This window comes from Vitis vinifera, chromosome 1, assembly GCF_030704535.1.
Source record: "Vitis vinifera cultivar Pinot Noir 40024 chromosome 1, ASM3070453v1".
Classification (NCBI taxonomy): domain Eukaryota; kingdom Viridiplantae; phylum Streptophyta; class Magnoliopsida; order Vitales; family Vitaceae; genus Vitis; species Vitis vinifera.
Window position 1 is genome coordinate 14,722,233 of NC_081805.1, and position 26,239 is coordinate 14,748,471.

Below are 26,239 nucleotides of genomic sequence, written 5' to 3' on the forward strand. Positions count from 1 at the left end.
TCTTAGGCCTCTAAATGCTATGAACAACACAATGTTATGGATGATATGCACCAGTCTAGTCATGAGCTAAGGGATCTAAATGCTATGAATAGCATAAGGTTATGGATGAAATGAATAACTTCAGGTCTTGAGCTCAGAGCGCTAAATGTTATGAATAACTTAAATTTGTCGATGATATGAACGACTTGGGATCTCGTGAGCTCAAGCCTCTAGAAGCTATGAATAACTTAGGCTGAAGGTGATATGAACGATTCTTGGTCATGAACCTATGGCTCTAAATGTTATAGACAACTTAGCATTCCATATGAGATGAACTACTTTACACCATGAGCACTGGTCTTAAAATTCTACGAACAACTTAGAGTTGTGGTTGACATGGATGACTCCAAGTTGTGAGCTCAAGTCTCTAGATGGTATGAATAGCATTGGAGTGTGGTTGATATGAACAACTATAGGTCATGAGCTCAGGGCACTAGATGTTATGAGTAATTGAGGGTTGTAGGTTAAATGAACAACTCCAGGTCGCGATCTCAAGGTTCTTGATGTTATGAACAACTCAGGGTTGTGAATGACATGAATGACTCCGACTGATGAGCTCAGGCCTATTGTTGACTTGAATAACCTTGGGTCATGAGCTTAAGGCTCTAGATACTATGAACAGGTCAGGGTTGTGGTTGACATGAATGACTCGAGGTTGTGAGGTGAGGATTTTAGATGCAATGAGTAGCTCTAGGTTGTGGTTGACATGAATGACTATGGGTCATGAGCTTAGGGCTCTAGATGATATGAACAACTCTTGGTCGTGAGCTCAAGGCTTTAGATACTATGAACAACTTAGGGTTGTGGTCGACATGAATGACTCTGGGTCGTGAGCTCACAACTTTAAATGCTATGAACATCTCAAGGTTGTGGATTATATGAGCTACTATGGGTTGTATAAGGCTATGGATGACATGAACAACTCTTGGTCATGAGCTCAAGGCTTTAGATACTATGAACAACTTAGGTTTGTGGTTGACATGAATGACTTTGGGTTGTGAGCTCACGACTTTAGATGCTATGACCATCTCAAGGCTGTGGATTATATGAGCTACTATAGGTTTTGAAATCAAGGCTTTAGATGTTATAAACTGCTCAGGGTTGCGGATGACATGAAGGACTCCGAGTGTGAGCTCACAACTCTAGATGTTATGAACAACTCAAGGTTGTTGATATAAGTGACTTCGGGTCATGAACTCAATGCTTTAGATGCTATGAACTGCTCAAGGTTGGGGATGACATGAACGAATTCGGTTCATGATCTTAGGCCTCTAAATGTTATGAACAACACAATGTTATGGATGATATGCACGGGTTTAGTCATGAACTCAAGGATCTAGATGCTATGAATAGCATAAGGCTATGGATGAAATGAATGACTTCAAGTCTTAAGCTCAGAGCTCTAAATGTTATGAATAACTTAAAGTTGTCGATGATATGAATGACTTGGGATCATGTGAGCTCAAGCCTCTAGAAGCAATGAATAACACAGGCTGAAGAGGATATGAAAGATTCTTGGTCATGAGCCCATGGCTCTAAATGCTATGAACAACTTAGCATTCCGGATGAGATGAACTACTTTACATCATGAGCACTGGTCTTAAAATTCTATGAACAACTCAGAGTTGTGGTTGACATGAATAACTTTGGGTTATGAGCTCAGGGCTCTAGATGTTATGAACAATTCAAAGTGTTGGATGATATGAACAACTCGGGATCTTGTGATTTAAGGCCTCTAGATGCTATGAACAACATAGGGATAAGAATGATATGAACGATTCTTGGTCATGAGCCTATGAGTTTAAATGTTATTAAAAACTCCTGGTTATGGATGATATAAATGACTATAGGTCATGAGTTGAGGGCTCTAGATGCTATGAATAGCTCAGGGTTGTAGTTGACATAAAGGACTTCGAGTTATGTACTCTAGGCTCTAGATGCTATGAACAACTTAGAGTTGTGGATTGATTTCGTGCCCAGTTGGTGTATGTCCTGTTGATTGGTGCTCAATCAACTAGTGTACCATGATTTCAGTCCTCAGATGGGAGTAATCAACAAAATTTATAACCTATATCACCATGTACTAGGATAGCCTCAACTAGCATAGCATAGTGGCTCTAGGATCGTTCACTGGGAAGGGTTTTCAATTTACAACTGATATTAATTAAAAGTTGAATTGGTGTTTTTTCATTTCAAGGTTAGCTTTAAAAGAAAACATAAACTTTGGTTTAAAAAGGATTGGTTTTAAGCTAACCAAAAATAGTAATTGATTTTAATTATAAATAAAAGTGTTTCTTGGAGTTCTTAGATCACTGGGGTCAGGCTCCTATTACACAAATAGAGTTTCGGTCACTTGAATCTTTTCCTTGCATTGGGGAATTAACATATAGTTATTTCCCGAACCGGTGTGGTACAAATGCTTCCCTTTTATGGATTCCAACACTAATTCCCTATCACTGAATCATCTTGCTATGGCTCGTGCCTCTCACCTAGCATTTGCCATTCAAGGTGATCCTTAACCTTGGATTACCCTTCAAAAGCTCGCAAAAGATAACTAATGGATGTCTCCTTAGAGTTCAAAAGCTTACCAAGTGTTGGCTATTCCAGAAAATCCTACCTTTGAACCACCTCCCAAAGGCTCATAAGAGATAAACTAGTGTATCTCAATGGACGGAGATCACTTGCCTTACCAAGTGTTGGCCCAGGTGATTTAAAGGCGTTTTAAGTTAACTAAAAACATAGAAACCATTAACGGGTCACACTTTCTCTTCATTAAAAGATGAAACAACAAAACTTCCAATTTTTGCATTCGGCACCTTACCCAACTTCCTTAACTCCAAGAGACAAAAAGCCTAGCCACTCATTCTCTGAGGAAACATCATCAGAGCTTGTTTGGCTAGTGAGAAAAACACAATAAAAATGAGTAGGTAAGGCAGAGCAAAGCTCTGTGTATTACTTCCTTCAAAACTATACAAAAAGTTGGTCTCTGAGAACAAGCTTCCGAGATGTTCTATGTAAAGAAAATTACAAAATACATATATATATGAGGTTATTCACCCCTTCTTCTTACTTACTAACTAAGGAATCCTATGATTGGTGTATTACAAGGAGAAAATGGGGATTTAAACAACAAATATCTGAAGAAAAGATCTAAAAGAGTCGGTCGCAAATATCTGGAAACACTAAGGTGGATTTCGCAGCATGCAACATGGGCTGCAAAATTTCGCAAGCTGAAAGTCTCCATTTCGCACAAAAAGGCTGATTTCGTAGCTAGCACTTTGTGATTTCACAGCTTGCGAAATTGCCTTTCAGCTTGGTGCGATTTGCTTCCAATAGCCATAACTTCTTCATTTCAGCTCCGATTTGCATACCGTTTGAAGCATTGGACTCCTGACTTCCCAAGATTTGAAATGACATATAGTATAGATGAAATGGACTCCAGAAAGTGCTCTAATTGTGTCCAACAGTTACTATCCTCTTGAACTTCTTCATGTTAGATTTCTCTCTTTATTTTCCCTCCTTGCATTCTTGATTTGCTTTTGGCAAAGGACTATAAAGCTCCAAATCTTGGGTTCTTCATGTAAATGAGCTTCCATTTGCTTTGCCATGGATTCTATAGAACTCTCCTCAATCTTGGATTGCTTTGGTGATAAAAAAGCTATCAAAAGTACCAAAACTTAACACAATTTGATTAGAAACACTTGCAATGGTCCTTAACATGCCAATTGAGTTAAAAGGTAATAACTACTACTCAAAAGTGTTTAAAATAGTTATTTACAAGCTATAAAATAGCACTTTTTGAGTAGTAATCATGGATGATATGAACGACTCAAGATCCTATGATCTTCGACCTCTAGATGTTATGAACAACTCAAGTTTGAGGATGATATGAATGGTTCTTGATTGTGACCCTATGACTCTAAATGCTAAAAATAGCTTAGGACTGTCCATGACATGAACGAATCTCGATCATGATCTTAGGACTCTGGATGCTATGAACAACCCAATGTTGTGGATGATATGAACAACTATGGATCCCATGAGCTCAGGCCTCTAGATGCTATGAAAAGCTTAGGGGTGTTGATTATATGAACGATTCTTAGTCGTGTACCCATTGCTCCAAATGTCATGAACAACTCATGGCTGTGGTTGACATGAACAACTTTGGGTCATGAGCTCAAGGCTCTATATGCTATGAACAATTTAAGGTAGTGGTTGACATGAATGACTATGGGTCATGAGCTCAGGGCTCTAGATACCATGAACAACTTAGGGCTATGGTTGACTTGAACGACTTTGGGTCATGAGCTTAGGGCTCTAGATGTTATTAATAGTTCAAAGTTATGGATGATGTGAATAAATCGGGATCCCATGAGTTGAGGCCTCTAGATTCTACGAACAACATAGGGCTAAGGATGATACAAATGATTCTTAGTCATGAGCCTATGATCCTAAATGTAATGAATAACTCAGGGCTATGGATGACATGAATGACTTCGAGTCGTGAGCTCAAGGTTGTGGTTGACATGAAGGACTCCGAGTCATGTGCTCAGGGCTCAAGATGTTATGAACAACTCAGAGTTCTGGATGGTATGAAAGACTCAAGGTCCAGTGATCTAAGGCCTTTAGATGCTATGAACAACTGAAGACGGAGGATGACATGAACGATTCTTGGTTATGAGTCAATGACTCTAAATCCTATTAATAGCTTAGGGTTGTGCATGAAATGAATGACTCTCAATCATGAACTTAAGACTCTAGATGTTGTGAACAACTCAAGGTTGTGGATTATATGAATGACTACGAATCTCGTGAGTTCAAGCCTCTCGATGCTATGAAAAGCTCAAGGGTGTGGATGATATGAATGAATCTTAGTCATGTACCCATGGATTTAAGTGCTATGAATAGCTCAGGGTTGTAGATGACATGAATGACTCCAAGTCGTGAGCTCAGGGCTCTGAATATTGTGAACAACTCAAGGCTGTTGTTGATGTGAACAACTCCAGATCGTGAGCTTAGGGTTTTAGATGCTATGGACAACTCAAGGTTGTGGATGACATGAACGACACTGGGTCGTGAGCTTAGTTCTTTAGATACTATGAACAACTCAAGGTTGTGGTTGACATGAATGACTCCAGGTCGTGAGCTCAAGGCTCTAGATGCTATGAACAAGTTCAGACTATAGATGACATGAGCTACTCCAGGTTGTGAGCTTAGGGTTATTGATGCTACGAATAACTTAGTGTTGTTTATGATATAAATGACTCGGAATCCCATGAGCTCAAACCTTTAGATGCTAAGAACATTTTAATACTATGGATGATATGACTTGTCATGAGCTTAGGGCTTTGGATGATATGAACTTAGGGTTATAGATGATATGAACGACTCTATGTCATGAGCTTAGGGCTTTGGATACTATGAACAACTCAAGGTTGTGATTGACATCAATGACTTCGAGTTGTGAGCTCAAGGCTCTAGATGTTATGAACAATTCAGGCTTGTGGATGATATGAGCTACTCTAGGTCGTGAGCTCAAGGCTATGGATGCTATGAATAGCTCAACATTGTGGATGGTGTCAATGACTCAGGATCCTATGAGTACACAACTTTAAATGCTATGAACAACTCAAAGTTGAGGATGACATTGATGATTCTTGCTCCTAAGCCAATGACTCTAAATGTTATGAATAACTCAGAGCTATGGCTGACGTGAACGACTCTGGGTCACGAGCTCAAGCTTAGGGCTATGGTTGACATGAAGAATTTGGTTTGTGAGCCTAGGGCTCTAGATGCTATGAAGAGTTCAGGACTATGGATGACTTGAAATAACATAGAGTTGTGGATGATATGAAAGATTATGGATCATGTGAGCTTAGGCCTCTAGATGCTGTGAACAACTCAGTGGTATGGATGATATGAAAGATTCTTGGTTATGTATCCATGGCTCTAAATGCTATTAACAACTCAAGACTGTAGATGACATGAATGACTCTAGGTCGTGAGCTAAAGGCTTTGGATTCTATGAGCAACTTAGGGCTTTGGTTGACATGAACAACTCTAGGTCATTAGCTTAGGGTTTTAGATACTATGTATAGCTCAAGGTTATGGATAACATGAATGACTCTAGGTTGTGAGCTCAAGGCTCTACAAAATATGAACAACTCAAGGTTGTGGTTGACATAAACAACTCCAGGTCATGATCTCAAGCCTCTACATGCTATGAAAAGCTTAGGGTTGTAAATAATACGAACGATTCTGCATCATGAGCTAGGAGTTATGGATGACATCAATGACTTTGGTTTGTGAGCTCAATGTTCTAGATACCACAAACAACTCAGAGTTGTGGTTGACATGAACGACTCTGAGTTGTGATCTCAAGGCACAACATGCTATGAATAAATCAAGGCACTAGACTACATGAGCTACTTCAAGTTGTGAGCTCAAGGCACTGCATGCTATGAACAACTCAACTTTGTGTATGATATGAATGACTTGGGATCCTGTGAGTTGAGGGCTCTAGATGCTATGAATAGCTAAGGGTTGTGGTTGACATGAACGACTCCAGGTCTTGAGTTCTAGGCTCTAAGTTATATGAACAACTTAGGGTTGTGGATGGTATGAACAATTCTTGGTCATGAGCCCAATGCTCTAAATGTTATGAATAGCTTAGGGTTGTGGATGACATGAACAACTTTAGGTAATGAGCTTAGGGCTTTAAATGCTATGAACAACTCAGGGCAGTGGTTGACATGAATGACTTTAGGTTATGAGCTTAGTGCTTTAGATGTTATGAACAACTTAGGGTTATAAATGACATTAACAACTTCGGGCCATGAGCTCACAACTCTAGATGTTATGAACAACTCAGGCTTGTGGATGACATGAGCTACTCTAAGTCGTGAGCTAAGGGCTTTGGATGCTATGAACAAGTCAGGGTTGTGGATGATATGAACAATTCTTGGTCATGAGCCTAAGACTCTAAATCTTATGAATAGGACTGTAGATGACATGAATGAATCAATGTCGTGAGCTCAAGGCACTAAATACTATGAACAATTCATGTTTATGGTTGATATGAACGACTTTGAATCTTGAGCTTAAGGCTCTAGATGCTATCAACATCTCAGGCTTATGGATGATATGAGTTACTCTGCATCTTAAGCTTATGACTCTAAAATATATGAGTAACATAAGGTTGTGGATAATATGAAGGACTCAGAATCCTGTGAGTTAAAGCCTCTAGGAGCTTTGAATAGGTTATGGTACTTGACAATATGAACAATTCTTCATCATGAGCCCAAGGCTCTAAATGTTATGAACTAGTTAGGGCTATGAATGACATGAATGACTCAAGGTCATTGATTCGCGTATAACTCCAATTAGGTCATTTAATCAAAAACATTTATAAAACCTATGACCTCATACTAGCGTAGCAAAGCTACTATAGTATAGTGGCTCTAGGGTCGAACTCTGGGATGGGTTTTCATTCTACCAGTGATATACTCAAGATTAGAAATTGAATTTAATGATTTCCTTTATCAAAAACTTAAAGTTAAAAAGAAAATAAAATTTGTTTTGAAAGTGTTTGAAACTAAACTAACATAAACTAAGTGAAAATGGAATAAAGAAAGTCTCCCGGAGCTAAGGGTTGCTAGGATCAAGTTCAGAATGCAAAGTGGAAAATTCCGGATTTTTCTCCTCGCATTGGGGATTTAACCTATAGTTATTTCCCGAACCAGTATAGGTTTGACAATGAAGATTTAATCCATAAAAAGTCAATAGAAATGGTAGTCAAGGTCCATTAATGGCTTAAGACACTAAGGGTCTTCACCTTGAACCACTTTCCAATGGCTCGTACATGATAACTAATGGACTGATATGGATCTAGCAATAAGCATCCATAGAGACCTGAAGCTTACCATGTATTGGCCATTCAAAGTGATTCTAAGGGATTTAAAGCAAAACTTTGGATTTAGAAGCCATTTATAACTCCAACTACCTGAATTTAATGCACGGAAGCTTTCCACCTTTTCATCTGGACTTTTCACCTAGCTTCCTTCACTCCAAGAAACCAAAAGTTTAGCCTCCCATCCTTCGGGAAAACATCCTCAGAGGTTGTTTGGCTTCCAAGGAAAATAAAATAGCAAAGAGAAAAGAGAAACGAGAGAGCTCTGTAAATTTTCTAAGTGTCAAACGTAACATGTATTATATTTTCCAAGAGGTGATTTCCACCCCTTATATAGTCTTTACAAAAGCAAAAGCTTGTGATTGGTTACTTACAAGGATAAGAAAGGAAATTACATAAAAAAATACATAAGAAAATATCTAAAGTGGAGTCGGAAAAAACAGAGCAAAATTCGCACCACGCATGGGCTGTGCGAATTTTGAAGGTGTTGTGTGAATTTCGCACAACACAAGGTGTCGTGCGAAATTTTCGCACAAGCCTGGAGCGGTTGGCTTCCAAAGGCTATATCTTCCTCATTTCAGCTCCAAATCGTACACGGTTTGAAGCGTTGGATTCTTGACTTCCTGAGCTTTGAAATGGTATATAGAATGTACAAAATGGACTTCGGAAAGTTCTCCAAAAGTGCGAAAGAAGACTGCACCTACTGTCCTCTGATTTTTTTCACTTTGCTTCTCTTTGCTTCTCTCCTTCGCTTGGCTTGTCTTAATGATCCAAAAGGCTGTCAAAACACTAAAACCAGCCACAAATATGATTAGAAGTCATTGCTAGGTCCTTAACATGCCAATTGGAATAAAGATGGAGAATTACTACACAAAAGTGCTTAAAAGATATTGAATTAAAGGTATAAAATAGCACTCTTTGGGTAGTAATCAGTCATTAGCTAAGGGTTCTTCATGCTATAAACAACTTAGGGTTGTGATTGACATGGATGACTTTATGTTATCAGCTTAGGGCTCTAGATGCTATGAACAACTTAGAGTTGTGGATGATAAGAACGACTTAGGATCTTGTAAGCTACGATCTCTAAAGGCTTTGAACAACTTAAGGCTGAGGATGATATGAATGATTTTTGGTTGTGAGCCTATGACACTAAATGTTATGAACAACTCAGGGTTGTGGATGACATGAACGACTTAAGGACATGAGCTCAAGGCTCTAGATGTTATGAACAACTTAGGCCTGTGGATGATAGGAACGACTCCAGGTCATAAGATTAGGGCTCTAAATGCTATGAATAGCTCAAGGTTGTGGTTAATATACACGTCGTGAGCTCATGGTTTTGGATGCTATGAACTGCTAAGGGTTGTGCATGATATGAATGACTTAAGATCTTTTAAGCTCAAGCCTCTAGGTGCTATGAATAGCTCATGGTTGTGATTCTTAGTCATGAGCCCAAGGCTCTAAATGTTATGAATAGCTAAGGGTAATGGATGACATGAATGATTGAAGGTTGTGAGCTTAAGGCTCTGGATGCTATGAACAACTCAAGGCTTTAGATGTTATGAATAGGTCAGAGTTGTGGATGATATGAATGATTTAGGATCCCATGATCTTAAGCCTCTAGATGCTTGAATAGCTCACGATTGTGGAAACATGAATGACTCCAGGTCGTGAGCTTTATGAACATCTTAAGGTTATGAATGATATGAACGGCTGAAGATCGTGAGCTCTGAGCTCTGGATGACATGAACAACTCTAAGATGTTAGCTCAACGCTTTAGATGTTATGGACAACTCAAGGCTATGGTTGACATGAATGACTATGAGTCATAAGTTAAGGGCTCCAGATGTTATGAATAGTTCAGGGATGTGGATGACATGAATGACTTTGTGTGGTGAGCTCAAGGCTCTAAATGCTATGAACAATTCAAAGTTTTGGATGATATGAACGATTCGGGATCCTATGAGCTTAGGGTTTCAAGTGATATTAACAATTCTTGGTCATAAGTAGAAGACTCCAAATGTTATGAACAAGTTAGGGTTGTGGATGACATGAAAGACTCAAGGTCGTGAGCTTAGGGCTCTAAATGTTATGAACAACTCTCAACTATGGATGATATGAACATCTCAAGGTCGTGAGCTTAAGGCTCTAGATGTTAGGAACAACTCAAGGCTATGGATGACCTAAACGACTTCAAGTCATGAGTTCAAGGCTCCAGATGCTATGAACAGTTCGTGGATGTGGATGACAGAAACGACGTTGTGTTGTGAGCTTAGGGCTCTAGATGCTATGAATAAGCCAAAGTTGTGGAAAACATGAACAATTCGGGATCCCGTGAGCTCGGGCTTCTAGATGCTATGAACAATTGAAGGCTTTGGATGATATGAACGATTCTTGATTTTGAACACGAGGCACTAAATGTTATGAACAACTCAGGGATATAGAGGACATGAACTACTCAAGGTTGTGATTTTAGGGCTCTAGATGATATAAATAGATCAAGTATATGGTTGACATGAAAAACTCTGGGTTATGAGCTTAGGGATCTAGATGCTATGAATAGCATAGGCCTATGGATGACATGAGTTGCTCCATGTTGTGTGCTCATGGCTTTGGATGCTATGAACTACTTGAGGTTATGAATGATATGAACGACTCGAGATCCTATGAGTTCAAACCTCTAGGTGTTATCAATCTCTTAAGGATGTGGATGATATGAACGATTCTTGGTTGTGAGCGACTTAGGGCTTTGGATGACATGAATGACTAAAGGTCGTGAGCTTAGGGCTCGAGATACTGTGAATAGCTCAGGACTTTAGATTTTATGAACAACTTAGAGTTGTGGATGATATAAACGACTCAGGATCCTATGAGCTTAGGCCTCTAGATGCTATGAATAACTAAGGGTTGTGGATGACATGAACAACTCCAGGTTGTGAGGTCAGGGCTTTAGATGCTATGAACGAGTCTAGGCTATGGATAACATGAACGACTAAAGGTTGTAATCTCAAAGCTCTAGATATTAGGAATAGTTTAGGGTTTTGATGACATGAACAACTCCGAGTCGTGAGCTCAAGGATTTGGATGCTATGAACAACTCAAGGTTGTGGTTTGCATGAACTACTGTGGGTCCTGAGTTAAGGGCTCTAGATGCTATGAATAGTTTAGGGATGTTGATGACATGAACGACTCCGTGTCGTGAGCTCAAGGCTCTAGATGCTATGAACAACTGAAAGTTGTGGATGTTATGAACAACACATGATCCCATGAGTTAGGCCTCTAGATTATATGAATGGCTCAGGGCTCTAGAAGATATGAACAATTCTTGGTCATGGGCACCAGCCTCTAAACGTTATGAACACCTCAGAGCTATGGATGACAAGAATGACTCATAGTCGTGATTTGCATTCGGCACCTTACCCAGCTTCCTTAACTCCAAGAGACAAAAAATCCTAGCCACTCATTCTTTGAAGAAACATTCTCAGAGCTTGTTTGGCTAGTGAGAAAAATACAATCAAAATGAGTAGGTAAGGCATAGCAAAGCTCTGTGTATTACTTCCTTCAAAACTATACAAAAAGTTGGTCTCTGAGAACAAGCTCCCGAGATTTTTTTTTGTGTAAAGAAAATTACAAACTATATATAAGAGGTTATTCGCCCTTTGTTCTTACTTACTAACTAAGGAATCATATGATTGGTGGATTACAAGGAGAAAATGGGGATTTAAACAACAAATGTCTAAAGAAAAAATCTAAAAGAGTCGGCCGCAAATATCTGGAAGCACTCAGGTGGATTTCGTAGCATGCATCATGGGCTGCGAGATTTTGCAAGCTGAAAGTCTCCATTTAGCACAAAAAGGTTAATTTCGCAGCTAGCACTTTGTGATTTCGCAGTTGCGAAATTGGCTTTCTGATTACTACTCAAAAAGTGTTATTTCATAGCTTGTAATTAACTCTTTTAAACACTTTTGAGTAGTAGTTATCACCTTTTAACCCAATTAACATATTAAGGACCCTTGCAATCAATTCTAATCAAATTGTGTTAAGTTTTGGTGTTTTGATAGCTTTTTTATCACCAAAGCAATCCAAGATTAAGGAGAGTTCTTTGGAATCCATGGCAAAGATGTCCGGACAGGGCGTCCAGACACACCATCGGAGGGCGGCGGAAAGTGGGCTGTGGCAGGCTGGCGGAATGACGTAGCAAGGCTTGCTCACTTTAGTCAATGATCCAGACAACATATCCGGATAGGATATGCTATCGTCCGGGGTGTGATGTTCACGAGTGTCGTGTGCTTCTCCTTGAGGGAGTCCGGATAGGGGAGCGCACCACGTGTCCTATTGGGGAATATGGATGGAGCTACTCCGGATAGTGATGCGCGCTCCGTGTCATCAGGGGGAGGGGTCCCTACACCTTACACACGAAGATGGTCCCCCTTGCGACGCGCGGCATAGCTCATTCCACCCAGGGAAGAATTCTGTCTGGCTGACATTCCACCTTCTCCGGATATCTCACATCCAGAATTATATCCGGCCGACGTTCCACCTTCTCCGGATATCTCACATCCGGCGCCTAATGCCGGATGGGAGAGGAGGGCGTTTCAACTTTCCCAGTCAGACATGTCCAAATCCTCTGATAGCGCTTACCCGGAGAGCATCCGCAGCCGACAATTCAGATTCCCCGGACAGCTTGGCTCGTCAGACACTCGCGATTTGCCGGATCCATTTCTACCCACAATCAAAAAGCAAACTCTGATAATACTGACGACCAAGTCTCCATTTTGCACAGTGCAACGGAATTTCTCCTGAAGCTTCTTGACCAACTTTTTGAGATATTTTGCTTTAGATATTTGATGTCTAAATCCCTAAACTCTCCTTATAACCTACCTATCATAGGATTCCTTAGTCTTTAAGTAAGAAAAAAGGGTGAATAACCTCAAATATATAGTTTGTAATTTTCTTTAAGAAATAGAGTATGTGGAGCTTGTTCTCAGACGCATCCTTTGTACAATTTTGCAAGAAATATATTTTACAGAGCACTTGCTCTGTTTTTCCTATATATTTTTGTTTTCTCATTCTTTTTCTTACTAGCCAAACAAGCTCTGAGGAAGTTTCCTCAGAGAATGAGTGGCTAAACTTTTAGTTCCTTGGAGCTAAGGTTGCCGGGAAAGGTTCCAAGTGCAAGAATTAGTAGCTTTGTGGTTTCAGCCATTAAAGAAGAGAAAGTGTGATCCTTTAATGATTTCTATGTTTTTAGTTAACTTAAAACACCTTCAATTCACTTGAGTGAACACTTGGTAAGGCAAGTGATCTCCGTCCATGGAGATACACTAGTTTACCTCTTGCAAGCTTTTGGGAAGTGACTTGAAGGTAGGATTTTCTAGAATTGCCAATACTTGGTAAGCTTTTGGACTCCAAGGAGACATCCAGTATTTATCTCTTGCGAGCTTGAGAAGGGAAGTCCAAAGTTAAAGATCACCTTGAATGGAAAATGCTAGGTGAGAGGCACGAGCCATTGCAAGTTGCATCAGTGAGAGGGAATTAGAGCTGAAATCCATTTAAAGGATACATCTGTACAGCACCGGTTAGAGAATTGACTATATGTTAATTCTATAATGCGAGGAAATGAACCAAATGACCGGAGCTCTGTTTTTGCATAAGGAACCTCCCCTGTGAACCCAAACCTCCAAGGAATGTTTTTCTTCATAAGTAATTTCCATTATTCTTTTTAGTTAGCTTGACACAAAACCTCGTTTAACCAAAGTTTGTGTTTTATTTCTTAAGCTAACCTTGAAATGAAAAAACATCAATTTAACTTTGAATTGGTATCAGTTGTGAGTTGAAAACCCTTCCCAGAGAACGATCCTAGAGCCACTATGTTATATTAGCTAAATCTATCCTAATGCATGGTGATATAGGTTATAAATTTTGTTGATTACTCCCTCAATCAAAGAGCACCAGCTGGACATGAATCAGCTGAGACACCAATTGGGAACGAATCATTTTCAGCTTGGTGCGATTGGCTTCCAATGGCTATAACTTCTTCATTTTTGCTCCAATTCACACACTGTTTGAAGCGTTAGACTTCTAACTTCCAGAGCTTCGAAACAACATGTAGTATGAATGAAATGGACTCCAATAATTTCTCGAAATCTATCCAAGAGTTGCTATCCTCTTGAATTTCTTCATGTTAGATTTCTCTCTTTGTTTCTTCTCCTTGCATTCATGATTTGCTTTTGGCAAAGGATTACAAAGCTCCAAAGCTTAGATTATTCTTGCAAATGAGCTTCCATTTTCTTTGCCGTGGATTCTAAATAACTCTCCTTAATCTTGGATTGTTTTGGTGATAAAAAAGCTATCAAAAACACCAAAACTTAACACAGTTTGATTAGAAACGATTGGAAGGGTCCTTAACATGCCAAATGAGTTAAAAGGTAATAGTTACTACTCAAAAATGTTTGAAAGAGTTAATTGCAAGATAAAAAATAACACTTTTTGAGTAGTAATCACTCCCTCCAACCGACATATTGTTAGTCCCTTAGCAATGAAGGAGAGAAAAAGAAAAATAAACAGTAATATAATTTACAAAATCATGCTGATCACTTCAAAAAATTTTAAGTGGCATGAATATAAAACTCTCTCATGGAACATTAAAGATATAAAACCCAAACTTCAACAAGAGATATCAAATACCTTGCCTAATCACAATTCATAAAGAGAAGACATTATGCAAATTTAAGCTTTAAAATAGTTTCCACTTCGAAAGGGCCAAACCTTACTCTTCCACAAAAATCTAAGTGTTACTTGATAGTTTCCAAATATAGCATGTTGAACTAATCTCTCCCCCCAACCTAGTTCTTTTTCAACACTTAGCAAATTGACAAACTTTAATAAGTTAGGAACGCACCCTTTTTGTTTCACAATTTTTTTCACAGTAGGAGTACAAGGCTTAAAAGTATCCTTTTCTAAATTGTCCATGTAATGGGGGTCCATCGATGACTCCCAACCAATTAAGGTTTAGGGCATCAAGCTTTAAGGATCTTTCAACCACTAACTCCTCGAATTTGACCCCAGACTTTTGAGAATGAATTTTAATACCTAAGCACCTAGAGTATGTTAAACTCCACCTATTCACCCTTGTAACAAGCATTGAGGTCAGTGGCTCCCAACCAATGAAGGCTTAGGGCACCAAGTTTTAATGATTTTCACCATATACCCCTCAGACCTTGCTCGGGTTTCAAGGCAAGTGAAACAATTTTTTTTTCAAAGGCTCATTGGCCTTTTATAAAGTGTCCCAACACTATTAAATGAGGTTAAAAGTACCAAGTCTAAATTTTCCTAAGTCAAAAGGGAAATAGTTTATCATCTTATAATCGAAACCTATTGTGCACAGTGTGTGAATAGCTTAAAGTGGAAGACATAAGGTTGAATTCAATAGAAGTTTCAACAATTCATCAACTTTAATAAGCATAATACAACCTCTAAGTCATGTAAAAGACAAAAATTCAATTTCTCTCTTTTCATTTTGAGAATTTTTCCTTAATAGGGATGGAAAGTGGAATAAAAACTTACAAATTTTAAAAATTAAGCAAAAACAACTAAATTACCAAAATAACTTAGCATTTAAAAGTAAAACTTCCTTCCTCAACTCTCCCTCCAACCAAGCTAAACATTGCCCTCAATGTGGCAAAAGCGATTGAAAATATAGGGAGGAAGTGGTACCTCCTGAGTGACATAGAGTTTGAGTAGAATAGGAGAAACCACATGTTTTAAAAACAACAAAAATTATGAGTAGAGGAAATAAAATGAGACTATGCCAAGTATACTAAAAAAATGATGGAGATGTATTACTTTTAAGAAAGTACACTATGGAGCAAAAACAAGTAATACAACCAATCCCAATATATAAAACATAAAAAACATGGGATTATGAGTTCTACTAAAGTAAAGAAATACAGAAAAGAAAATAGATAAATGATCATATGGTGGTGGGAGGATCATGCAGAGACGATGGCTCTGCTATAGAAGTCTGAGTGCTCGGGATGGATGCCTCTATCTGTCCTGTAGTCGTCTCCTCAGGGGGCATAGTCTACTCTGCTAGAGGAGGGTCCTGGGATGGATATGTAGGCTCTGATAGGCTAGGCATATCATGCTCAGGTGGCGATAGAATACCCAAATGCTGTTGTATCTGCCTAAGGATGGTAGTACGGTGGGTCTGGGTGGCAATAAGCTGATCCTGATGGGCACGTATGGTTGCCATCTGCTGGGCCAGGATGCTCTAAGTAGTGTTCAATGTCTGCAAAGTATGACAAAGGCCTCTGAACTCTGAAATGGATATGGCTAAACTAGACTCAGATGGATGAGGCTCGGATATAGCTGGTACAACTGGCGGAGTCCCGGGGATGGCAGGAGGAGTAGAATATGGAACCTCAGGCATAGGTCCTGTAGAGGGCACTGTAGGGGCAGGTGCTCTGATGTCCATAGGTATCTCAACCTCCTGTGGCTCCTTTGGATGCTCTGGCTATGGTATCTCTGGATGCTCGGGTCCAGCTGGGGCTCCTGGCTATGCATCATAAGCTGTCATACTAGTCCATTTCTTGAGAGTGAATATCTCTTGGCAAATGCGTCTGCGCTCAAGCTAAGGCTCATATGGATATCCCAAGTGCTCTAATATCTGACAGAGCAACCTCGGGAATAGTAGTGAAATGGCATCTGCTCTCAGCAGCTTCTTCCTATGGACCTTCTCTTCGAAGTAAAGAAGAACGACCATGATGAAATGATGAGGTCCAAAGAAAAATCCCTCTGATATCCGGAACAAGGCCTCTATTAAAGCTCCCATCCTCTACACCATATGCTGAAGTGGATAGATGTTGTAGCATAGAAGTGCATCGAGAAAGAACATGCTGGGAGAGAGGTCCCTCCTCAATAGATACGAACTGGTAGACATCCCTCTAGACAGTATATGAACCATATCACTCTAAGAAGGATGAGCCCACACTCTATAATCCTCTTGACGTGCTGGCTCATAAGGAATGTGCAGGGCCTCTTCTATGTGTCTGGCTCCCAAGATACCATGACGTCCGTCAATAGTGAAGTGGATGATAGTAGAATCCCAGACGCGATGTGTAGTCATAGACTGATAAAAGTCTAATGCTACACAGGGATAAAAGAAATCCCTTGGAGTCATCAAGTGCTCTAAATGGTACCTCTAAAGTAAATGGAATGAATCTTTGAGCTCTGGCTGAAGCCTGAAGGTCTCTCTGTCAAAACAAAGCTCGGAGTGGAATGGCCTAGCCCGGCAATCCAAATTGCCCTCTATGGGTGGCTGAGTGACCATAGGCCACCTGATAACCTCCTCAAGAGTCATCCTAGAAGGAATCTGAGACTCTGTAGTAGGCGGCTGAGGCTCTGATGAAGGCTCTGATGGCTCTACTGAAGCTGATATCCTTGCTTTCTTCTTAGGAGGGCAGCTAGCTGACTTCTTGGGACGAGAGGAGCTTGCCCCTGGTGTAGTGGGTGGTCTCCTGGTCTCATATCGTCTCAGAGGAGGACTCGGAGGCGCTCCCTCTACTGAAGGTGGGACGACAGGTGGCTGTGAAGGCTCAGTCATGGAGTCTTGCACAGGTGAGACTCTAGGTTCTCTATTGTGGGATGACGGAGATGGGGTCTTGGATCCTCTTGTTTTGGCCATGGCTGACATGAAGAAGCTTGAGAAAGGGTGGCCTGAGGTGCGCGGGGGGCTTTGCTTCAGACAGAGGTTCTCTGCAATCCTCTTGGAGATGGCACTATGGTTTGGCTCAATTTTGCACTTGAGGGGGATTTTCGCAGGTCAAATTACTGGTGCGAAATAAAATATAACAATTTAAAGGTTTACTTTAGGATTTAAGTGACGGTTGGGCTTTTCACAAGAGGAGGCCCATTTCGCAGCAAAATGGCGATTTCGCAACCAATGGGTGATTTCGTAGGGGGTTTCGCAGACCATTTCCCAGCTGCGAAATGGGGTTGTGGGGCTTAGAAATGGCACACGTGAGGTTTTTTGTGTAAATAAAATTACAAACTATATATAAGAGGTTATTCACCCTTTGTTCTTACTTACTAACTAAGGAATCCTATGATTGGTGGATTACAAGGAGAAAATGGGTATTTAAATAACAAATATCTAAAGAAAAAATCTAAAAGAGTTGGTCGCAAATGTCTAGAAGCACTCAGGTGGATTTCGCAGCATGCATCATGGGCTGCAATATTTTGCAAGCTGAAAGTCTCCATTTAGCACAAAAAGGCTGATTTCGCAGCTAGCACTTTGTGATTTCGCAGCTGGGAAATTGGCTTTCAATTTGGTGCGATTAGCTTCCAATGGCTATAACTTCTTCATTTCAGCTCCGATTTATGTATCGTTTGAAGTGTTGGACTTCTGACTTCCCAAGCTTCGAACCAACATATAGTATGCATGAAATGGACTCTAGAAAGTGCTCGAAATGTGTCCAAGAATTGCTATCCTCTTGAATTTCTTCATGTTAGATTTCTCTCTTTGTTTCTTCTCCTTGCATTCATGATTTTCTTTTGGAAATGGATTACAATGATCCAAAGCTTAGATTCTTCTTGTAGATGAGCTTCCATTTGCTTTGCCATGGATTCTAAAGAACTCTCCTTAGTCTTGGATTGTTTTGGTGATCAAAAAACTATCAAAAACACCAAAACTTAACACAATTTGATTAGAAACGATTGCAAGAGTCCTTAACATGCCAATTGAGTTAAAAGGTGATAACCACTACTAAAAAATGTTTAAAAGAGTTAATTACAAGCTACAAAATAACACTTTTTGAGTAGTAATCAATGAGACTCTAGATACTATGAACAACTCAGGGTTGTAATTGTCATGAATGACTCTGGGTCATAAGCTTAAGGTTCTAGATGTTACTAACAACTCAGGGATTGTGGATGACATGAATGACTCTAGGTCATGAGCTCAAGCTTCTAGATTCTATGAAGAACTTAAGGTTATGGTTGACATGAAAGACTTTGAGTCATGAGTTTGGGGCTCTAAATCATATACACAACTTAAGGTTGTTAATGACATGAAAGACTTCGGGTTATGAGCTTAGGGCTCTACATGCTATACACAGGTCTAGGTTGTTGAATACATGAAAGAGTCTAGGTCATGAGCTCAGGGCTCTTGATACTATAAACAGCTCGGGGTTGTTGATGACATGAATGACTCTGAGTCGTGAGCTCAAGGCTCTAGATGCTATGAACAACTCAGAGCTATGGATGACATGTTCCACTCTGGGTTATGATCTTAGGCCTCTGACGCTATGAACAGCTTAGATTTGTTGATTATATGTACAACTCAGGATCCCGTGAGCTTAGACCTCTTGATGCTATGAACCGCTTAGGGTCATAGATGATATGAACGATTCTGCGTGATGAGCTCAAGCCTCTAGATGCTATGAACTGCTCAGGGTTATGGAAGATGTGAATGACTTTGGGTTTTGATGTCATGACTTTAAGTGCTATGAACAACTCAAGGTTGTGGTTGACATGAACAACTCTAGGTCTTGAGCTCAAGGCGCTAGGTGCTATGAAAAACTCAAAGTTGTTAATGACACAAACGACTCTGGGTTATGATTTCAGGCTTCTAGATACTACGAACAGCTCAAGGTAGTGGTTGACATGAAAGACTCTAGGTGCTAAGCTTAGGTCTCTATAACCTATGAACAACTCATAGTTGTCGATGATATGGACGACTTGGGATCCCGTCAGCTTAGGCCTATAGATGTTATGAACTGCTCTAGGTTGTGGATGATGTGAACGATTTTGTGTCATAAGCTCAAGCCTTTAGATGTTATGAAGTACTTTGGGCAGTGGACGACATGAACAACTCTGGGTCATGAGCTTAGGACTTTAAATGCTATTAACAAACTAGAGTTGTGGATGACATGAACGATTTCGGGTCATGGGATCAGGCCTCCAAATTTTATGTAAAGCTCAAGGTTATGGTTGACATCAAAGACTCCTAGTTATGAGCTTAGAGCTCTAGATGTTATGTACAACTTTAAGGTTATCGATGACATGAAAGACTCTGAGTCATGAGCTGAGGGATCTATACGCTATACATGAGTCAGGATTGTCGATGACATGAAAGACTTCAGGTCAAGAGCTAAGGGCTCTAGATGCTATGAATAGCTCAGGGTTGTGGTTGTCATGAACAACTCTAAGTCGTGAGCTTAAGGCTCTAGATGTTATGAACAACTCTTGGCTATGGATGACATGAGCTACTCATGCTCGATGGCCTAGGGCTCTAAATGCTATGAAGAGCTCAGAGTTGTGGACTGATTCATCCCTAGCAGCGGCAGTGGCAATGGCACTATTTGATTCGGGGTTCGGTCCCCGGCAACGGCGCCATTTGATTCATGCCCAATTGGTGTCTCAGCTGATTCGTGTCCAGCTGGTGCTCCTTGATTGAGGGATTAATCAACAAAATTTATAACCTATTACACCATATATACTAGGGTAGCAAAGACAAAGCTACTATAGCATAGTGGCTCTAGGATCGTTCACTGGGATGGGTTTTCACTTTGCAAATGATATTAATTCAAAGCTGAATTGGTGCCTTTTCATTTCAAGGTTAGCTTTAAAAGAAAACATAAAGATGTTTGAATGAAAAAAGTTTGGCTTTAAACTAACCAAAATAAGTAACTGATTTTACTTACAAAGAAAAATGTTTCTTGGAGTTTAGATCACTAGGCTCAGGTTCCTCATACAAAAAGGGAGTTCCGGTCACTTGTTTCTTTTCCTCGCATTAGAGAATTAACATATAGTTAATTCTCTAACCGGTGTTGTACAGATGCTTCCCATTAATGGGTTTAAACACTAAATCCCTCTCACTGATGCACCTTGCAATGGCTCATACCTCTCACCTAGCACTTGCCATTCAAGGTGATCTTTAACCTTGGATTACCCGTCAAAAGCTCGCAAGAGATAACTAATGGATTTCTCCTTGGAGTCCAAAATCTTACCAAGTGTTGGCTATTCTAGAAAATCCTACCTTCAAACCACCTCCCAAAGGCTCGCAAGGGGTAAACTAGTGCATCTCCATGGACGGAGATCACTTGCCTTACCAAGTGTTGGCCTAGGTGATTTCAAGGCGTTTTAAGTTAACTAAAAAGATAAAAACCATTAACGGGTCACACTTTCTCTTCATTAAAAACTAAAACAACAAAACTTCCAAATTATGCATGTGGAAACTTACCCGGCTTTCTTCACTCCAAGAGACAAAAAGCTTAGCCTCTCATCCTCTTAGGAAAAATCCTCAGAGTTTGGTTGGCTAGAAAGAAAACTAACGAGAAAACAAGAATATATATGAAAAACAGAGCAAGTGCTCTGTTCGTTGATTCTATATATGATATATCTATATTTTGATCGATTACATCATCCTCTTACAGTGGATGCAAGGGAATATATATAGAGACGTTTTTCCAACCTTCCTAACTAAGAAATCTTATGGTTGGTGGATTACAAGGAGAAGAATAGAAATTCATACAAAAATATCTGAAGAAAAATATCCCAAAGTGTCGGTCACAAATATCGGGGTGCTTCAGGAACCATTTCGCAAGAGAAAATGGTGTCTGCGAGATTTCGCAGACACTCAAGAGGGTTGCGAAATCATTTCGCAACAACATGCTATCTTCGTAGGGCTGCGAAGTTGGCTTCCACCTTGAGGTTCCAAGCTTCCCTCTCACGGCATATATCAGGCAACTTCAGGAGGGAATCCAAAACACTGTGTAAAAAGGCTGCGAAATTCTCGCAACAAAAGGCTGATTTCGCAACAATTTGCAAAATTCTTCCTTCAGCTTGGAGTGATCGGCTTGCAATGGCTGTAACTCCTTCATTTCAACTCCGAATTGCGCACCGTTTGAAGCATTGGATTCTTGACTTCCTGAGATTTGAAATGGTATATAGAATGTAGAAAATGGACTTCGGTAAGTGCTCCAAAAGTGCGAAAGAAGACTGCAGCTGCTGTCCTCTATTTTCTTCACTCTGTTTTCCTCTCCAGTGCTCTTTCCTTGCATACTTTGAACGACTTTGGCAAAGGGCTATGGAGCTCCAAAGCTTGGTTCTTCATGAATTTGAGCTCTTCATTGCTTTGCCATAACTTGTTCAAGTATCTCCTCCATCATTTGGCATGCTTGAATTGATTCATAAGTTGATAAAAACATGTAAACTTGCCACAAAATGGTTAAAACCAATTACTAAGGACCTTAATAAATTAATTGGGTTAAATGAATATGATTACTACTCAAAGGTGCTTAAAACCATTATAATTAGGTCTACAAAATAGCACTTTTTGGTAGTAATCACACCCCCCAACCGACTCATTGCTAGTCCCTTAGCAATGAAGGAGATAAAAACTAAGTAAACTATAATAATATACATAAAAGGGATCATGCAAATCACTCCAAAAAATGATATGAGTGGCATGATGGACATCTATGGATCAATAAAGATGTGAAACTCAACCTATAATAAGAGTTGTCAAAGCATTCACTTGATCTTAGAGTACAAAGAATGGATATTATGCAAGTTTAAGCATCAAAAGAATTTCCACTCTCAAAAGATCCAAATCAAATGCTTCCACTAAAAGCTAAGTGTTAATGTGATTAGCTTCCGAGTATAGTATGGATAACAATCATCTCCCCCCAACCTAAGTCTTTCTTTAAGCTTAGCAAAATTAACCATCTCTTGATAGGCTAGGAATGCACCTCTTATTCACAATTCTTTTCACTTACTAAACTTAACCAATTCACCCATGTAACAAGCAGAGGATCGGTGACTCCCAACCAATAAAGGCTTAGGGCACCAGGCTTTAAAGGCTTTCGCCACCCCTTCGGACCATGCTCAGGTTTCAAGGCAAGCAAAGAAGTTTATTCTATATATATATTTTTTTTCTTTTTTTTTTTTTTTTTTTTTTTTTTTTTTGTACAGAGACTCATTGGTCTTTATGAGGTGTCCCAACACTATTAAAGAGAGGTTAAAGGTGTCAAATTATGATTTCTCAAGCTTAGAGGGTGAGATAGTTTCACATCTTATAACCGGAATCTAATGTATGTGTGTGCGAATAGCTTAAGGTGGAAGAGATAAGTTTGCATGCAATGAGAGTTTCAACAATTCATCAACTTTTAGAAGAGCATAATACAAACTCTAAGACTCATGTAATTAAGTTGAAACTCGACTTCTCTCATTTAATTTTGAGAGTTAATCCTTAACCATGGAGTTTAAAGCAAAAATTTTAAAAATTAAGCAAAAAGCAACTAAATTACCAAAATAACTTAGCATTATTAACAATACTTACTTCCTCAACTCTCCCCCCAACCGAGCTAAACATTGTCCTCAATGTGACAAAAGCGATTGAAAAATAGGGAGGAAGTGGTACCTCCTTAGTGACATGGAGTCTGAGTCGTATAGGAGAAACCACATGTTTCAAAGAAAACATAAGAGTTAGTGAGTAGAGGAAATAGAAAAATGCCAAGTTTAAACAAGAATTGATGTCTATATATGATGCATCATCAGTAATACATCCAATTCCAGAATATAAGACATCAAAATGTGGAATTATCTGTACTAATATAATATGTAAAGACAAAAAATAAAGAGATGATCAAGTAATGGTAAGGTCCTGTGGAGCGGATGTGTCTGTGGTGGCCTCTTGAATGGGTTGGATCAGGACTTTGGCCTCTGTTCTGGTAGTCTCCTTAAGTGGCATAGTCTCCTTAACTGGAGCTCTCAGTTGGTAGTTATGGGATTTGATGGTTTAAGGAGGTCAGTAATGGAGTGAGAGGCTTGGTGTGTGTGATCCCAGGGTGCACAGGGCTCTCCTCTTCAGATGCATGGTCGCAGGGCTCTGATGGCATTTTAGCAACTTCCCTTGGCTTTGCAAGGTGTTTTTGCAAAGCTTCCTCCATTTCGCAAGTCAATTTCGCAATTTGAAGACCATTTCGATGCTTGGAGGTGATTTCGCAGAAAAGTGGCATGTTCACAGACCATTTTTTTGAAGCTTGGAGCATTTTCGCAGCGGGGGGTGGATTTCGTAGAGGAGGGGAATTCTCGCAGCCCATTTCGTAGCTTAAAAGTGATTTCGCAGCTCAAATGTGATTTTGCAGCCATATCGCAGCTTCGAAATGAGGGGAACTATGCTGAAAATGGCACTCGTGTGCCAAAAAGTGGTTTCGCAGCTACGAAACACCCTTCCAAATGGTGTCTCGGTTGCGAAATTCTCGCTCAGCTTTGCGCGCTTGTCTTCAAACGACCATAGCTTCTTCATTTCACCTCCAAATCGTGTACCGTTTGAAGCGCTAGACTCCTGACTTCCCAAGCTTTGAAAAAAGATATGGTATGCATAATTTGAGCTTCAGGAAGTGCTTCAAAAATGTGTCCAACATTAGCAAAATGGAGGTGCGACATTTCCGCTCATGGTTTGCACAGTCATCTTCAAACGACCATAACTTTTTCGTTTCAAATCCAAATCATGTACCGTTTGAAGCTATGGACTCCTGACTTCCCAAGATTTGAAACGAGATATTGAATGCATAATTTGAGCTTCAGTAAGTGATCGAGATGTGTCCAACAATTTCCGAAATGGGGGTGCGGCAGTGACATGTCTGTTCATGGCGTGCGCGCTGAAGGATTTTAAGGTGTAGAGGTTTCGCAGCCATTTTGCAGCTTCGAAATGAGTGTACGGGGCTTCCAAATGGCACTCGTGTGCCAAAAAGTGGTTTCGCAGCTTCGAAATACCCTGCGAAATGAAGCTTTGGTTGCGAAATTGGGATTTTTCACGTTTTAGAACTTCGCAGCCGTTTCGCAGCTACGAAATGAGGGTCACTGTGCTGCGAAATGGCACTCGTGTGCCAAAATGTGCTTCGCAGCCCCGAAATACCCTCCGGAATGGGACTTTTGTTGCGAAATCAGGCTTTTCCTCTTCGCAATGCGTTTCGCAGCTGCGAAATAGATGCTCCTGTACTGCGAAGTGGCACTCGTGTGCCAAAATTGGTTTCGCAGCTGCGAAAATTTTCACAGAGAGGGGCCTGAGGCTGCGAACTAGTTTTGCAGCAAAGTGCTGATTTAGCAGAGGCTGCGAAATCTCGCAGACCCCTGTTTTTCCCCTGTTTTTGCCCTGTTTTTGCCCTGTTTTTGCTCTGTTTTCGCTCCGATTTCGCTCCGAAAGACTTCCTTCAATTTCTTTGCAATTCCTCTTGATTTTGATCATCCAAAAACCTATATTACATCAAAACAAACTAGAATTAAAGCATTGAAATCAAAATTAAAACAAGAAATTAACAAAACAAAGAGATATGGACTAGCTAGTCTTTAAAAAGACTAAGTCCATCAAAAAATTTGCTCCTGATTTAGCTTGCCCGGATCCCATATGAAGTTTGCATCCTTTAACTGAGACTTGGTTTGTATGATTTTCCCATACAAAGCTTGGAGAAAAGGTGGAGGCATGTGTTTCTTCATCAATTCTTCCTTGATGACTATCCTCTGTGGTTCTCTTTGTACATTAACATCATAGCCATCTTTCTCTATGCTTTTCCCCTTCTTCTTTCCTTTGATTTCCTCCCTCTTTTCTTTCTCTGTTTCACTCTCTACCTTATGCTCTAGCTTGCATATGGGCAGATCAACCTCTTTACCACTCCTCAAAGTGATCACTTCTTTGACTTCCCTCTTTTGTGAAGGTTCTCCCTCCTCAGCCTCCATTTCATGGATACTCATGGAATTTTGATAAGGTTGAGAAGGAGAGTTTTCTTTCTTTTGCACTGTGTTGAGGTTGGCAAGCCTTGAGATTGAATCTTGGAGAATATCTAACTTCTGAGAAAGATCATTTTGCATTTCATCCATCCTTTTATTCAAAGTACTCTCCACTCTGTCAATTCTTTGATTGATTTGAGCATTGGTGGCTTCTTGCTTTCCAACAAAATCTCCCACGAACTTGCTAAGATTCACCATAGCTTGTTCAAGGATTGAGGCTTGCGGAAGTGCTTGAACATGTTGCTTGTACTGAGGCGGCTGTGGTTTCCAAGAGAAATTTGGATGGTCCCTCCAATTGGAATTATAGGTGTTGCAATCACCAAACATTTCCCTCTCGGCTGGAATGGTAGGACACTCATCCACCAAGTGCTCATAAGATAGACAAATGGCACAAGGCATAGCTTGCAATGGTGTCTGAGAAATGGCTTGCACTGGTTACATCTGGTTCATTTCTAGCTCTTCCAATCTCCTTTCCATAGCTGCAATTTCTGCCTTCAT